The 16723-nt window shown below is 39.0% G+C and overlaps 1 pseudogene; it reads left to right on the top strand.

Annotated features, from left to right (window-relative positions):
• The first annotated feature begins 538 nt into the window (after positions 1–538).
• LOC112864578 (large ribosomal subunit protein uL13 pseudogene) lies at positions 539–1146 on the top strand (annotated as a pseudogene).
• Positions 1147–16723: the final 15577 nt, after the last annotated feature.

Below are 16723 nucleotides of genomic sequence, written 5' to 3'. Positions count from 1 at the left end.
CTATCAGTGCTTTCTGTTGTTCCACTAGGTATTGATTCCTTAAATGATTCAAAACACCTAAATGGGAAGAGAGCTTCTCCTTGAAATGGAACCATGTGCTTCCTGCAGACATAAACACAGTTTGTTTGAACATTAAGAAAAATCAACCAAATCAAGGTAAAGGATTTTTTTAAGCTGATTGAAAATTGGTTCTTTCTTTTAATGATGTCTAATACTTTTACTGATTACTCCTGAAGATTAACTAGAATCAGAGAAGCAATAGTGGGAGACCACTCTACTTGAGGAAAACTGAGGTAAAACCATTTTATAAAAAGGGATTACTCTCCTTCTTCCATAATCTCCCTTGGCAATGTATTTGTGACATAGCAAGGCTGACTGAAATTAGCTTTGTTATAAGAATCTCTTAAAGGAGTCTATTTACCTGGTTCAGGTTCCTACTCTTTACCATATTTAAAGAGGATTCTTTAAACACAAGATAAGAAGAAATGGCAAAAATATTTGTTAAAAATAACTGAACCTCTCTTCTCAGGTGGTCGCCCCAGATGGTGGAAGGGCATTCTTGGGCCACCTGGTGGCCATTGTGGCCAAACAGGTGCTGCTAGGCAGGAAGGTCGTAGTTGTGTGCTGTGAGGGCATCATCATTTCTGGCGATTCCTACAGAAACAAGTTGAAGTACTTGGCTTTCCTCTGCAAGCAGATGAACACCAGCCCATCCCATGGCCCCTACACCTTCAGGGGCCCAGCCACATCTTTGGGAGGATGGTCTGAGGCATGCTGCCCCACAAGACCAAGGGAGGCTAGTCTGCCCTGGACCGCCTCAAGGTGTGTGTTGGGATCCCACCACCCTATGACAAGAAAAAGTGGATGGTGGTTCCTGCCCTGAAGGTTGTGCATCTGAAGCCTACACAATAGTTTGCTTACTTGGGGCACCTGGCTCGTGAGATTGGCTGGATATACAAGGCAGTAACAGTCACCCTAGAGGAGAAGAAGGAGAAAGCCAAGATCCATTACCAGAAGAAAAAGCAGCTCATGAGGCTATGGAAACAGGCCAAAAAGAATGTGGAGAAGAAAATCAACAAATACACAGAGGCCCTTAAAACTCACGAACTCCTGGTCTGAGTCTAATAAAATCGAACCCACATTCTGTACTGTGTATCATATGCATGATAAATAGCTTATATCATTAGTATCGATGCCCAGTGTGTATTGAAAAGTTATTTTGATTAAAATTTCCTATTATCCTTACTTTTCTAAAATTGTGGGCCACAAAAGTATTCTCAGGGAATTATTGGATCCAGCCATCACAGTATCACCAATGAAGAGCTAGTGTCTTGAGGATAAGCACAAATTTTGGATCTCTGAATATAAACTTCTGAAAAGGCTCCCTTTTCATTTTTTATAAATGGGGGGTATATTATACATACAGTAAAGTGTTTAAATCTTAAGTACAGCCCAATTACTTTTTACATGTGTGCGCACCCATGGAACTACCACACCGATAAGACATAAAACATTTCTAGGCTTCCAGAGTCTTTCTGGTGTGCACTTCCAGTCAATATTCTCCAAAGATAACCACTATTCTTCTGTCGTCAAAAGTTAGGATTTTTTCCTTTTTTAAAATTTAAACTTTAGTTAGTTAACATACAGTGTGATATTGGTTTCAGGAGTAGAATTCAGTGATTCATCACTTAACAACATCCAGTGTTTATCACAGCAAGTGCCCTCCATAGTACCCTTCTCCCACCCACCTCTGTCCATCAACCCATAGTTTGTTCTCTATCATTAACAGTCTCTTATGTTTTGTTTCCTTCTCTTCTCTTCCTCCTCCCTTCCCTTATGTCCATCTGTTTTGTTTCTTAAATTCCACATATGAGTGAAATCATATATTTGTCTTTCTCTGATTGACTTATTTCACTTAGCATAATACATTCTAGCTCCATCCATGTCATTGCAAATGGCAAGATTTCATTCTTTTTGAAAACTGAGTAATATTCCATTGTACTCATATACCACATTCTTTATCCATTCATCATTCTATGGACATTTGAGTTCTCTCCATAGTTTGGCTATTGTTCATAATGCTGCTATAAACACTGGGGTGCATGTACCCCTTTGAATATGTATTTTTGTAACCTTTGTGTAAATACCTAATAGTGCAATTGCTGGATCATGGGGTAGCTCTATTTTTAGTTTCTTTTTTTTTTTTTAATTTTTTAATCTTTATTTTTGAGAGAGAGACAGAGTGCAAGTGGGGAAGAGGCAGAGAGAGAGAGGGAGACACAGAATCCAAAGCAGGCTCCAAGCTCTGAGCTGTCGGCACAGAGAATGATGCAGGGCTCGAACTCATGGACGGTGAGATCATGACCTGAGCCAAAGTCAGACTCATAACTGACTGAGCCACCCAGAAGCCCCTATTTTTAGTTTCTTGAGGAACCTCCACACCGTTCTCCAGTCACCATAAATTAGTTTTATCTGTCCTTGAACTTTATATAAATGTCATCATAATTGTTTTCTTTTGTGCTTAGGTTCTTTCACACAACATTATGTCTGTGAGATTCCATGTTGTTGCATATAACAATAGCTTGATCTTTTTCATTATTTTGTAATATTCTACTATTGATGGACATTTGGTTTTAAGTCATTGGTTATTATGACTAGAGTAACTATGAGCATACTTGTATATCTTTGAGGTGGACATATTTCTCTTGGGTATACACCTAGAAGTGGAATTGCAGGAATATAGAGGAGACTGTCTGGAAGCTTCATCTTTAATAATTGAAAAAGAAACTGATGGTATGGGGGAAAAATACCTTCTACTGGCATCTGTTGTGTTAGATGACATTCTTAGAGAGTATTTTATAGCTGTAGTTGGTCAAATTGAACAGATGTATTTCTAGGTAAATTCTCAAGGAGTGAGTGGGTAAAGTCAGAAGCACTTGAACTACCTCACTAATACATTGTATATGGGCCAATGAGAACTGTTTACAATATTTATTTGATTCTCTAGAAGATGCCAAAGTTTAAAATATTCTGTCATTAAAAATTCTTGGAAGTATGAGAGTGCTCCAATTAGATTCAACTATAAGATCTTTGATACAACACAAAGCCATCTATGGACCCCAAGTAATCACAGACAAGACCTTTCCACAGGGATATAAACAATGTTCTCAACTACCTTTTCTATTGGCCACTGTGGGATGTGGAACTTCCACTTGGAAGTCATCAGTGAGAATAAAAATATTTCCTTATTATTTCAACCATAGCACCCAACTTGAAATAAAATGTCTCTTCTCTTGCAGGGTTTTTCCTAGGTTTGAGTTAAAGTCGTTGTGTGGGGAATAAATCTGGTGCCAAGTACAAGCTAATAATTAAATTATACTTATCCTCTGGGGAAGCTGAAGTCTGATCAACTTCCTCCACACTGTAGAACTGTTTCTTTTTTCCCTTAAATGCCCTTCCCAGCCCTCCCCAGCTCGCCCTGCAACTACCACACAAATGATTTGTGTTTATTTTTTATGCCCTAGTCTCCTTTTACAAATCACTTTATTTTCTGTAAAACCCCTTTGTTATAGCAGATCTCTTAACTACCTTCCTACATCCCATTGGCATTAGATTAATTGTATAAAGGTTATCTTGGGGTTTTGTCTGGACTTAAAAAAAAAAAAAAAGAAAGAAAGGAAAAAAAGCATCCTGGGAATAATTCCAGGCTCTTCGATTAACTGGGCAGTTCTGGAACTTAAGTCTGCCTTTGCCTTTCCTCATTTGAATTACGGTATTTGTCATTGGCCTTCTCTATCTGGGTGTGCTGGTGAGAATTTCTGCTAATACAGGATGTTACACTTTGGATTCTCATGATGTTCCCTCTGAGGTCATTTTACCTTAACATATAAATCTTTATTTATATTTCCTAATAAATGAAGGAGTCAATGTTAGAACTTTTCTAAAAAAAAATTCTATGGAGTCCTTATCATAGAGACCAGTGTGGCCTTTAAATCTTTTCCTTTGGAGGGCCTTAACATCTGTCAGTCCAGTTTAACTTTGTTTCCAAGGAGCTTGGATCAGAGCAGATTATTTTATTCACTAGGTAGGCAACCACTCTTCAAGACTGTCAAATTTTTCCTATCTTGGAATCTACATGCACAATTCAGAAAACTATGATGACTATAATTTTATTCAAATGGGTCAAAAGTGTGGGGCTGCTTGAAAGACACCATCAAAGTGAGCCCTGTCAACATGCTGATTACAAAGCCTCCTCAGCTCTACCTTCATGAGGTGGGCCAAGAGTTGCTTCTTGCTATGTGGTCTGCTGCATACCCTGCCACTAAAAGAAAAGAAGAGAAGGAACCAACATTCATTAAACACCACATGCCAAGCACTCTGGAAACATTTTACATGGGTTAGCTGAAAATTCATGATTATAGGAGGGGAGTGAAATAACTCTTCATAATGATAAAAATGGGGAATTCTTTAACCACAGGTGTTACGGATTTTACAGATTCTTGCCCAATCTAAGGGTACTTTCTTTGGGGATGACTGGAAGGAGTTGAGCAGCTGAGTTTAAAAGACTTTCCTTTCTTGAATAATTATTGGTTCAATTCGTGAATGTTTTTTCTCAATTGCTGCTTTCTGTACTTCTAGCCTGGCCCTGTGTCCGTCTTATTAAGTATTTAAAGCAACTTGTTCATAATTTACTTACCTGCTTCTATACTGCTATTTAGCTGCTACCCTGGGGATGGAGTTTCTCCTGGACGGCTGCTTCATTCTTATGTTGGCTCTTGTCCTGCTTGGGCTGTCTGCTCTTCTCATTTTTCCAGAATCTCCTGGCGGTACTCCTGGTTGGCTCCTGATTTTATACCTGCCAACTCTTGCTGACTCCTCCCACTTATCATTTCATCTACCAGTCCATTCTGGACTTGTTCCTTCTCAAACTGGTACCACATCATTTGTTTTCCCACTCTGTGTAACTCTATTCTTGACCTGACACATAGGACACGATTGACCAAGGCACATACTATTGTCCATATCTACTACATCTCTGCGTTGTTAAATTGAATAGATCACATTGACCAAAAGTTATGACCAGGATGATTCTGGAAATTATTCTTTGCACTGGTCTATAGATCTAGTCTTACAAATAAAATCAAAGAGTACTCAAATGATTGATCCTGAAAACCAATAAAGAGTTGCAGGAGAATTGAAATCTGCTTATCAGTTTTTTGAGGAACGGCATCTAATGACTTATATCTCTAAAGTAAGGAACTATGTGTCAGAATAATTTCCTGATGTTGGATAAGTTTTGTAAGATACAAAAACAATTGGAAATCTCGGATTTTCTAACCACAGAATGGACTTAATATTAGTACTAGTTACCAGATATTTAGTTTAGATTTATTTCCTGATCTAATTATTTTTTTAAAAAATAGTCTTTTGTAAAAGTCTTGGAAATTCCTCTCTGAGAGGAGAATGGTTACAAGCTGATTAAATACTGAATAAATGCAGTTTGTCTCCAAAATTGATGTCATCAATTCTTTCCCTCCTATGTGCATGCCACACCTCTATCTGAAGATGGAATCTATTCCTCTACCATCTGGAATCTGGGCTTTGGACTGCTCTGACCAAAAAGAAAATGGCACAGCGTGAGCTTTGGGCCTGGTCTTTGTGAGAACCAGAAGTTTCTACTTTCTGCCTGTTAGAGCCCTGAGTTTCCATAACAGAAATCCAAGTTACTTTGCTAGAAAGAAAGACCACTCCAAGGATCATAGAAATCAATGCCAGCCATGTGATTAAGAAGCCATCTTGGACACCCCACCAGTTGAACCTGCACATGGCTCCAGTCTCAGCAACTTTATGAGTGGAACTGTATGAGAGACCGCAAGGGAAGTCTGCCCAGATGAACTCACTCAACTCACAAAAGTAGAAGAGATAATAAGTTGTCTTAAGCCACTAAGCATTGGTGTGGTCGATTACATAAAAGTAGATAACAGACAAATGAGTCCCAAAGTTTAGGATAAAGCAGGAGTCCAAACCAAGTGCTTCCCATCAAAAAATTTTTACCTCTGGGGGCACCTGGGTGGCTCAGTCAGTTAAGCAGCTGACTCAATTTTGGCTCAGGTCATGATCTCACAGTTCCTGAGCTCAAGCCCCAGTCAAGCTCTGCACTGACAAGGAAGAAACTACTTGGGATTTTCTCTTTCCCTCTCTCTCTTCCCCTACCCCACCTCTCTCTCTCTCCCTCTCTCTCTCTCTCTCTCTCTCAAAAATAAATAAATTAAAATTTTTTTATCTCTGGATTTCTCTCTCCACATTCAATCTAGTTGGCCTTTCTCCAGTTGTTTTATCCATAATGTTAGTAATGAATGTGAATAATAAATGTTAAACTTAAGCCTTATATATGTGAGTTGTATATATAAGTCTTAAAGTTTATAAATTTATTATATAAATACAACTCACAAAAGCTATTGGCACATCACAGTTGAGCTTGTAGAATTAATGGTGGGGAATCCCGATGGAGATCACCAAATTTTACATATCAATGATTTACTGGGCAACAAGGATACACCATCTGATACGTGCTCTTATTTTTTTTTTTTTTTTCCATAAGAGGATACCAACAGAAGCCATTCTATGGCCACTAAAAATATCCAACATGACAATTTGCTCTCTGGCTTCCTAGAGAAAATATCCTGCATGATAGTTTGTTATCTGGCTTCCAGGAGAAATTAATCCTCTGCCATAACTAAGACTATTCCAGCCCCCAGAAACTAGAAATATAAAACTACCTAGACCCACAGCTTGGGTTCCAAACAACACATCAATCTCCTGCTGAAACTCTCTGACTCTATTTCCTGATTTCAGCAACTGGACCTTTGATTTTCTCTTTGTGTCCAAAAATAGAGAGAAAATGGTATCTAAGAAAAAGAAGAGCCAAAAATATATTTCACATTTACAACATACTAGGTATTTTTCTATGTGCTTCTAGGTCATCTCCTAATCCAGTGATACAGGGACTTCTCTTCTCCCCTGTTTTCTGAATTTCAGCAAATGCCCCCACCCCTGTCCTGTGTCCATATGGTCACTTAATCCCTAATCGGAGACACATCTTTGATGTCTCTCTCTTCCTTTCATACTTTGAATAAACTCCATTGTTGAGTCCTATCATATCTATCTCTAAAACAACTGAATTTAACACTTTGGGTACATTTAAAAGATATTTTATGGTATGTGAATTACATCTCAATAAAGCTGTAATTTAAAAAGTTAAAAATATGTCTAGAATCTTTCCACCTGTCCTCATTACCACCATTATCATCCTTATTCACATCTCTGTCTTTCCTTCCCTGGATTACTGCAGCAGTTACTTCCTAACTGGTATCCTTGCTTCAAGTCTTGCCCACTGATGACCTATTTCCACATTGCACTCAGAATGATCCTCTGAAAACATAATCCCTAACATGCTACTTTCTTGTTCAAAACCCATCCAATGATTTCCCATCAGCCTGAGAATAAAAGCCTTCAAGATCCCCCATGATCTGGTCTTTCTTTCCAACATCATCTCTATTCCTCCCCACTTGCTCCTTTCTTCCACCACACTGGCCTTCTTGCTCTTCCTAAAATGTGCTAAGTTCACTCTCATCTAAGAATTAATAGTCTTAGCATCGGTGTTCTCTCCTTCTGGGACATGCTCCCTTCAGCTCTTGCAGATTTCTGTTTAGTTCTTCTCATCAGAGACCTTCCAAGGGCATTCTGTGCGATGTCTCATCCAAACCTCCCATTATTCTTTATCTCTTTAACCTGCTTTATCTTCTCTCTACAGCACTCATCATTACATGACATCATATAACATTGTCATTTGTTCATAGCAATGTAATCTCCACGAGTAGAGAGGCCCTGTCTGTCTCCAGCATGTAAAATAGTATCTGGCACATAGCAGATGCTTGGTAAATATTGTGGAATACTGAATGAATGTGAATGATGAATTAAGGAATGAAGGTATAAATATTATTAAAAACCCCTCTTTGCTTAGTTTACCAGTTTTATTCTGTCTGGGAACACTCTCCTTATATTACAAAGAGTGACCTAGCATAACATACTTGTGTTCTGATTGGGTCTTATTCCCACCAAAGTTTTGTGGATTGCAAACATCCTAGCCACTTTGAAGAGATACCAGCAACCTCAATATGTCCCCCAAGATCTCTAATATGTCCCCCAAAAGAGGCCTAAAGTGCCCTCCTCCCACTGAAAGGACACTGAGACCAATGATCTCCAAGTCACAAAAACATTTTCCTATAATTATCAGTACTGAAGCCCAACAACATATTCTCCAATAACTATTTATTATATGTGGTTATATGGTAAGTCCTGTCCTGGACACTGAATATATAAAAATAAATACAGTAGAGTCACTTAGAAGGTCCTTTCAGTTTCCCTTGACTAAAATACATGGGTGTTTTGTTTTGTTTTAATATTATTTATTGTCAAGTTGGCTAACATACAGTGTATACAGTGTGCTCTCGGTTTTGGGGCTAGATTCCCGTGAGTCATCGCTTACATACAACACCCAGTGCTCATCCCAACAAGTGCCCTCCTCAAAACCCATCACCCATTTTCCCCTCTCCCCCACACCCCAAAAACCCTCAGTTTGTTCTCTGTATTTAAGAGTCTCTTATGGTTTGCTTCCCTCTCTGTAACTAATTTTCCCCTTCCCTTCCGCCATAGTCTTCTGTTAAGTTCTCAAGTTCCACACATGAGAGAAAACATGTGATATCTGTCCTTCTCTGACTTATCTCACTTAGCATAATACCCTCCAGTTCCATCCATGCAAATAGCAGGATTTCATTCTTTCTCATTGTCAAGTAGTATTCCATTGTATATATAAAATGCATGGTTTAAAGAAGAAACTAATCTAATTTTCCCATAACACATTATTTTTTAATTTCAAAGAATGAACACATTTCTTATTCTCTACCCTGCTAAGAGCTACCTTAAGATCACTGCTTCCCACTAACAGTGTCTCTCTTAGCCCCTCTCCTTCTGCCCTCCTCTTACAGAGTATGTCCATTTTCTTTTTAGAGGTTAGCCCACTCAGTATATTCTTGTTCCCACCACTTCCAACTACCCCTCCATAGTTCCATCTCTGTAATTGTTATCACTAAATATGTCAAAAGAACATCTCCATTCTATGCCAAAGTTGTTTCCTTACCCATCACCAATGATCTTCTCTTCTGAGCTCTGTGCCACTTTCTGCACTCTCTTCCTCCTGGTGCTCTCTAAAGTATTTGACCCTGTTGACCTTTCCATCCTCCTCAGACTCCTATCTGCCTCATTTGAGCTGATCCTACCCCATTCTTATTTTCCCCTCTTCTCCTCCCTAGCAGTGACCCTCAGTCTCCCATATTCTGCCAAGGGAGAGTCCCCTAGGCTCTGCCTTTCAGCCACTATTCCCCTCTGATATTTGTATCGGCATTCATGGCTTCAACTGTCACTTCTTTAGGGGGCCCCATAGGTCTACATCTTCAATCACAACCACAACCCTAAATTCTATTCCTATGGATCCGCATGCCTATTAAACATTTCCATCTGAATTCCATCAAACTCAGAATAACTAAAATAAAACATTATATTCCCATTCTAAAATCAATTATCTTTATTTTTCTAATTCCAATAAAATTGCTTTCTAATACCATAAAATTCTGGTATTTTATGATACCACCACTGTCTAATCATTTTCAACTTCTCTCTCCCTCTCTCTCTCTCCCCTTTGTTCCTCCAAACAGGTCAGTTTTCAAGTTTTGTTGATTTCCTTTGCAGATTGCCTATCCATGTTCTATTCTGTTCATTATACTTGTCACTGCTCTGATACTTCCTTTAGTATCTCCTACCTGGACTCTTCAAATAGCCTCACAAATGTCTTCAGGTTCTCTTCAATCCATTCTTCAGTTAGCTTCCAAAACATCCAATGGCTTATCATTCCCTGCTGAACAGACTCTAATTCCTTAGAGTGGAATTTAAGACACTATTATTTCTCCATGTGGCACCTTACCCTCCATCAAAAGTGGACATTCACTTTTTTCCCCGAATACACCTTTTGCCTGAGCACTTTCATATCTTTCTTAATCCTCTTCTATGCACCTAGACTAACTTTTCCCCATTTCCTTTTCATAAAATCTTACTCTTTTATGCCCAAACCAAAGGATGCATCCTCTGTCAAACCTTCTATGACTAATCTCTGTCAAAAGAAATCTCTTTCCAGGGCGCCTGGGTGGCGCAGTCGGTTAAGCGTCCGACTTCAGCCAGGTCACGATCTCGCGGTCCGTGAGTTCGAGCCCCGCGTCGGGCTCTGGGCTGATGGCTCAGAGCCTGGAGCCTGTTTCCGATTCTGTGTCTCCCTCTCTCTCTGCCCCTCCCCCGTTCATGCTCTGTCTCTCTCTGTCCCAAAAATAAATAAACGTTGAAAAAAAAAAATTAAAAAAAAAAAAAAAAAAGAAATCTCTTTCCTCTTACCTCTATAATGTATTGCTTGCACTTTGTTTTAAAAATTATTGATATTTGTGTGTAGTTTACGTCCTAACTATACTTTAAACTCCTTAAAAATAGGGATGACTTCTCTAGCGGATTATTATTCTCAAATATTCACTGCCTTCTTTGTAGGAGAATTATTCTTGTCTGCCCCTCGTGGGAGGTTTCACTACATGACTAGCTTTGGCCAATTAAATTTGGTCACTTTATATATGCCACCTCTGGTCCCTGGCATGTTTCTCTTTTGTCCCCCTGACGCAAGATAGGCTTATCCCAATTAGTGGCTGCTCCTTCTGCCCAGATCCTAGAATGAAAAAGATGGAAAACTTTTCACAGTGCCTTGTTTGTTAAGGCAGCATAACTTAACCTAAACTGAACTGACCTCCTATCCAATTCAACAAATATCCAGTCATCCATCCCACAACACTGAGAACAGACTCTATGCCAAACTTCTTTAAGCACCATGGAACATACAAAAATTTCTAAAGCATTATGTCTGTCTTCAATTGTCTTAGTTCTGGATAGTAAGATAAGACATGTTCTCAAGTTGCTACAATACAATGCAAAATGTCATAAACCTATCTGAAAGCTTGCAAAAAAGAGCTACTATTGTTTCAGAAAAGAAGGAAGTTACATCACACTGGAGGAATCAGAAAGAGTTGCATGAAGGAAGTATTGCTTGTATCTTGCAGTACAACTGGCACATAGTAGGTATTAAATAGAGAAATAAATGGACAGCTAGCTGTCATCAATAAAGGCTGATAATTCTGTGGTAATGGAACCACATCAGGGCAAGTGAAATGTTCCAGGGTAAAAGATAATGGCACTTACGAACTTGTGAGTGGGTGAATTTGCTTTAACTAGATCCTCTGATGAAAGAAATCTTACTCATCGACGCTGGCATCTTTTAAGCTCCAATTATTTCTAGTTAGTCATGTGGCTTTTCATATGATCTGCTGCTTTTGGCAAGCTGCTTAAGCAAGATTATCTCACAGTCAGCAACCAAAGACTTCCTATTTTCAGTTTTATCCTTGTTGGGAACCATCAAGCAGAACCTTTGGGGCTGATACTTCTGACTTCATCAGGGCTAGGAGAACTCAGTCCAGGATCAGCAAGGCATGTACAAGTACCCAAAGCAGACAAGGATGCCCACCTTAAATAGCCTAGAGTTGACTTTTAAAAAGAAATCTTTTCCTCCCTAACTCTCACTCATGCATCTAGAATGATTCAAATGATGAGTGCCCTTTTCCTGGGTTCATAAACTACAAATTCAGGAACTGGCTAAATAGCTTCATCATGCACCCAGTGCCACAGACAGGAAAATGTTTCATGCAGGAGGACAAGGAGGGCATAAACCAACTCTTGTCCTAGCTTTCCCTTAGTCAGATGGAACCATAGGCAAAAATTATCTCTAAATTCTTTTCAGCTCTGAAATTCTGTGAGTCTATGAAACTGCATATTTGTCTCTCAGAAGTGGGTAGCCTACTCTCACTGGACATGTTTCCAAATGGTAGCGGGAAGGAGGGTCTTTACCCTGCACTCTCATGGTTTTCCTAACAGAGCGGGGTCAGCAGGTGTTGTGGAATGCTAGCTCCAGCTCCATTTACCCCAGGATGGCAATAGAAATCTCACATATCTACACCTGAAGGCCAGTGCCCCACACTAACATAGTATCTTCGGATCATGCTAACACCATGTCAGATGTGTGAAAGTTGACTCTCCCCTTTCCAGGGAGAGGTCATTCTGTGAAGATAAAGTGAGTATGCCAAGTGTACTAAATCCCTGTCAGAGTTTCTGAGAGAAGACTAACTTCATATCCTCTACAGTTCAAACCTGAGGTTAGCAACATAGTCATTTCCTGACTTTGGACAAGTTGCTCACTCTCTCTGTGCCTCAGTTTTCAGATCTAAATGTAACGGTGACCTTGCATGGCTGTAGTGAGGTTATTTTGCAGATGTGAAAGTTCCCAGGGCACAGCAGGCACTCATATGAATGTAATCTGTATTTATGTGCTTCCTCTCAGGACTACCCCTTAGCCCATTTCAGTTCCTACCTAGCATATTATTTTATTAACTTTCCTTTTCTTTAACCCTTGGTTAAATATTGCTCTCACTTATGTTTCATATATTTCACAGTAAGCTGAGAAAACACGTACATAAAAATGTAGACAATCCAGGGTGAAAAAGAGTACCAAATCATCCAGTGTGGACTCCTCATCTACTTTTAGCCTTACCAACAAAACTTGAGATCTCTTATCATCCACAAAAATTCCTTTGGCCCATAACAACCTTAGTTTTAAAATTTCTTAAATTCTAGCACAGAGTTATCTCCTGGCTCATTCCCAATAATTGCCCAGAAGCTGCCAATCTGGAAGCAGGCAGTCTTATCTTGCCTAACTCTCTCCCAACTGCCCAACTGACTCAAATTCCTGTATCCACCCAATGTTCAACTTGGCCTCCACCAACAAACTACTTTTCCCACTGCTGACTCATTAACTCCCAAGAGTAACACCCACCATCCTTCTCCCGACTAAATGGAAAGAGGCTTCATACCCTTCATTTTTTCACTTTGTCTATTTATTTTAGTACCTCTAGGCATCATACTGGCTGTGTATTTTGCCACTTAACCAACCTTCAGTTTACAGAGGAGAAAACAGAAAGATGAACGATTTACTCAATGGCAAGAAGTTACCAGCAAAGGTCAGTGTTAGAACTGGTTCCCTGACTTTTCTTGATCTCATCCTTTCAGCTGATAGCAGGGCCCCTGGTGCAGGGAAGGCTCTTTGCAGCATTTATTGAATAGGTGTTACATGAATGAATGTTCAGTGTCCTCCACTGTAGATTGAGGATGACATGAACTCTTTTCTGAAATAGGTGCAACCTATTGTTAACTTCAGCATAAAGTGTTGGAATATTACATAGGAGTCCAGATGTCTGTGTTTAGTTTCGCTGCTTCAGCTCGATAATACTTGGTAATGCACAGACAATACATACACACAATGATACAACCTGAAGATATTTCATAAGCTAAGACAGGAAACACACAAAACAGAAAGTTTGTTAGAGTATCACTCTAAGACACGGCAGAGGAAGGAAAATGCTCACACCATAGATCACTGCAGTAAGATTATAATTTATTATGTGCTTTCACAAACCATAGTTGATTTAAGCCTTACGTCAACCTTATGGAAATGGTAGGGGAGATATCATCTCTGGCCTTTGAAAAATTGAAAACTCAAAGAAGATAAGTGAATTTTCCCAGGTAACAAACTTAGGAAACTAAAACCCAAAGCTAGAGCCCAGCTCTTCTTTTCCTAGGTAGAAGTAGTAATTCTTGGGCTAAAAGGCATTTAACTGTTGATGCTGAGTACAGCTTTTGTTAATTGGGTGTATTTTGTCTTCCCGCTTAAGAACCTTAAAGTCAAAACTAACTCACATTCATATTTGATTCCCTATATCTGAGCACGGTTTCCTTCATGAGGTAGAACCCCAATGATATTTAATAAAAAAATAGTATTTTGGTGGATAAAAAAATAACATTTTTAACAAATAGCAGCCACATTTAGCAAGTTGGCAGTTCCAGGATATTTGACCGATTGCCTGTTGCATGACCCCAGGAAAATGAAAAGTGTATTTCTTAAAACATGTCCTGTCAACTTGGCCCAAGCAAAAATTTTTATGGGGGAAATTTGTTCATTTTGAGAGAAATTGTTGCAATTCTTTCTGAATGTGCCTCCTTCTCGTGTCCCCAAAATGTCTGTGATTTGCCAAATGATGAAAAATATATTCTCTCCTAAACTCTAAGATTAGAAACTTTATTCAATCCCCTCGTATATTTTTCCCCTCATGCCCTTGTTGGAACACATTTCCCTGTTACCACTCAAGGCTTGGTTTCAGCCAAAAAGCTGCTTCTCATTTTTAGAATGCAGGACATGTTTAAATAAGAATCTTCATCATGCATGCATATAATATTTATGGAGTGTCCAGTGTGCACCATGCATTTATGCATTACCTCATTTAACTCTTAAATGATTTAACTCATTGTAAATCTCATTATCTCATGGGAATATCCCTCATATCACATAGGGAATATTATTATCCTTATTATACAGTTAAGGAGACTGAATCTTAGAGTTCACACAGCTAGTAAGCAGCAGAGATGAGATTCGACTCTAGGTCTCCATTAAGTTGGAATTTAACAACTATACTCCACAGTTTCTGTCACTATCAATGGTAGCAGATGGACCTCACATTAGTGGAAGACAGTCCCCATTTCTTTTTGAATACCTGACAGACCAAGCTTTTGACTGAGGTAACAAATGCCTAAATCATTCACATACCTAATTTGTGACTATGTAAAGGCTTTTCACTTCAATATTCTCTGTAAGAGTATACAAAACTACCACGAGATACCACCCTACACTCATCAAGACGGCTACTATAAAAACAAAACAAAACAAAGCACAAGTGTTGGTGAGGATGTGGAGTAAATGGAACACTTTTGCCTTGTTGGTGGGAATGTAAATGGTACAGACACTGTGGAAAACAGTATGGTGGTTCCTCAGAAAATTATAAATAGGATTACCATATGATCCAGGTATTCCACTTTTGAATACATACTCAAATGGATTGAAAGCAGCATCTCAAAGTAGTAATTTTACCCCCATGTTCACAGCAGCATTATTCATAGTAGCTACACCTGGAAGCAACCCAAGTATCTACTGACAGATGAAAAAGAAAGGAGGGAAATTCTCTAGAGTGGAGAGTCTGTTTCTTGGTTTGTCTTTCTCTTTCTTTTTTTGTTTGTTTTGTTTCTTAAATTCCATATACAAGTGAAATCATATGGTATTTGTCTTTCTTTGGCTGACTTATTTCACCTGGCATTATATTCTCTAGCTCCATCCATGTTGTTGCAAATGGCAAGATTTCATTCTTTTTTTATGGCTGAATAGTATTCCCTATATTGGAATTAAAATTTAAAAACTTAATTTAAAAAAAAAGGGAGAAAGAAAATGCTTTTTAGGTGCCTAAATGCTAAGATTAAATTTTTTTGTAGAAATATAATTTTTCTCTTCTACTGATGTACTTGATATTTAATCTGGATTCTTACAGCTTAAAAAAAAAAGGAGGGAAATTCTGACACATGCTACAACACAGATGGACCTCAGGACATTATACTAAAGGAAAAAAACCAATCACAAAAAGACAGATACTATATGATTCCACTTATACGAGATACTCAGAGTAGTCAAAACTCTAGAAACAGAAAGTAGAACGGTGGTAGCCATGGACTAAGGGGGAGGGAAAATGCAAGTTATTGCTTAATGGGTATAGAGTTCCAATTTTACGAAAAAAAAATGTTCTGGAGATGGATGGTGGTGATGAATACCCAACATTATAAATGTATTTAATACCACTGACCTATGCACTTAAAAAGTTAAGATGGTAAATTTTATGTTATGCATCTTTTACCACAATAAAAAACATTTGAGAAAAAATTACGTTAAAGGTGAGTAATTGTCAGTTCATGGTCAGTTTGAACAACCGATTCAAATGTGTTCGGCTGAAAAGGAGAAGAGTCATTTTCACACGATGAAAAATAAACAAGAACCCCAACAGAGTCGTATTCAGAGAGGGGGAGGGGGGGCTGTTTCTTAGTTACCTGTAACAGATAATGTGGCTTGTGATTAAAAGGTAACCCAGATGTACAGGACCTCTGATTAAATAATTGTTTTGTGGTAAGGCAGTGGGAGGTCTGGCAGTCCGGATGGCTTGTTCATCACTATACGGAAGGCACTCTCTCAAGATCATGTAAACGAGACGAAGAGCTCTCTAGGAAGGTTACAACAAACGTGTGCCAGCCCTCTGAGTTCTGTCTGGGGTCATTTCACTTAAGATTCTGGGAAGTGTAAGATACATCAGGCGGGTGGTACCGCGTCTCTAAGCTGCCAGACTTTATTACAGAGAAGAAATCCTTCCTGGATGACCACACTTTGAGGTAGAAAACAGTACGGCAGTCTACGGCCATACCTCCCTGAACGCGCCCGATCTCGTCTGATCTCGGAAGCTAAGCAGGGTCGGGCCTGGTTAGTACTTGGATGGGAGAAAACAGTACGGCAGAGTCCAGACCTTTGCGTCAATTGTTTACTCAGAAAAAAAATCCCTAATAACCAACAGAGCAAAAACCGGATTTAGGAAGCTAAATTCAA

Source organism: Puma concolor, chromosome C1, assembly GCF_028749965.1.
Source record: "Puma concolor isolate L17-30 chromosome C1, mPumCon1.1.hap2, whole genome shotgun sequence".
In the NCBI taxonomy this organism is placed as follows: domain Eukaryota; kingdom Metazoa; phylum Chordata; class Mammalia; order Carnivora; family Felidae; genus Puma; species Puma concolor.
The sequence above is the reverse complement of the archived record's forward strand: the minus strand, read 5'-3'. Positions and strand labels throughout refer to the sequence as shown.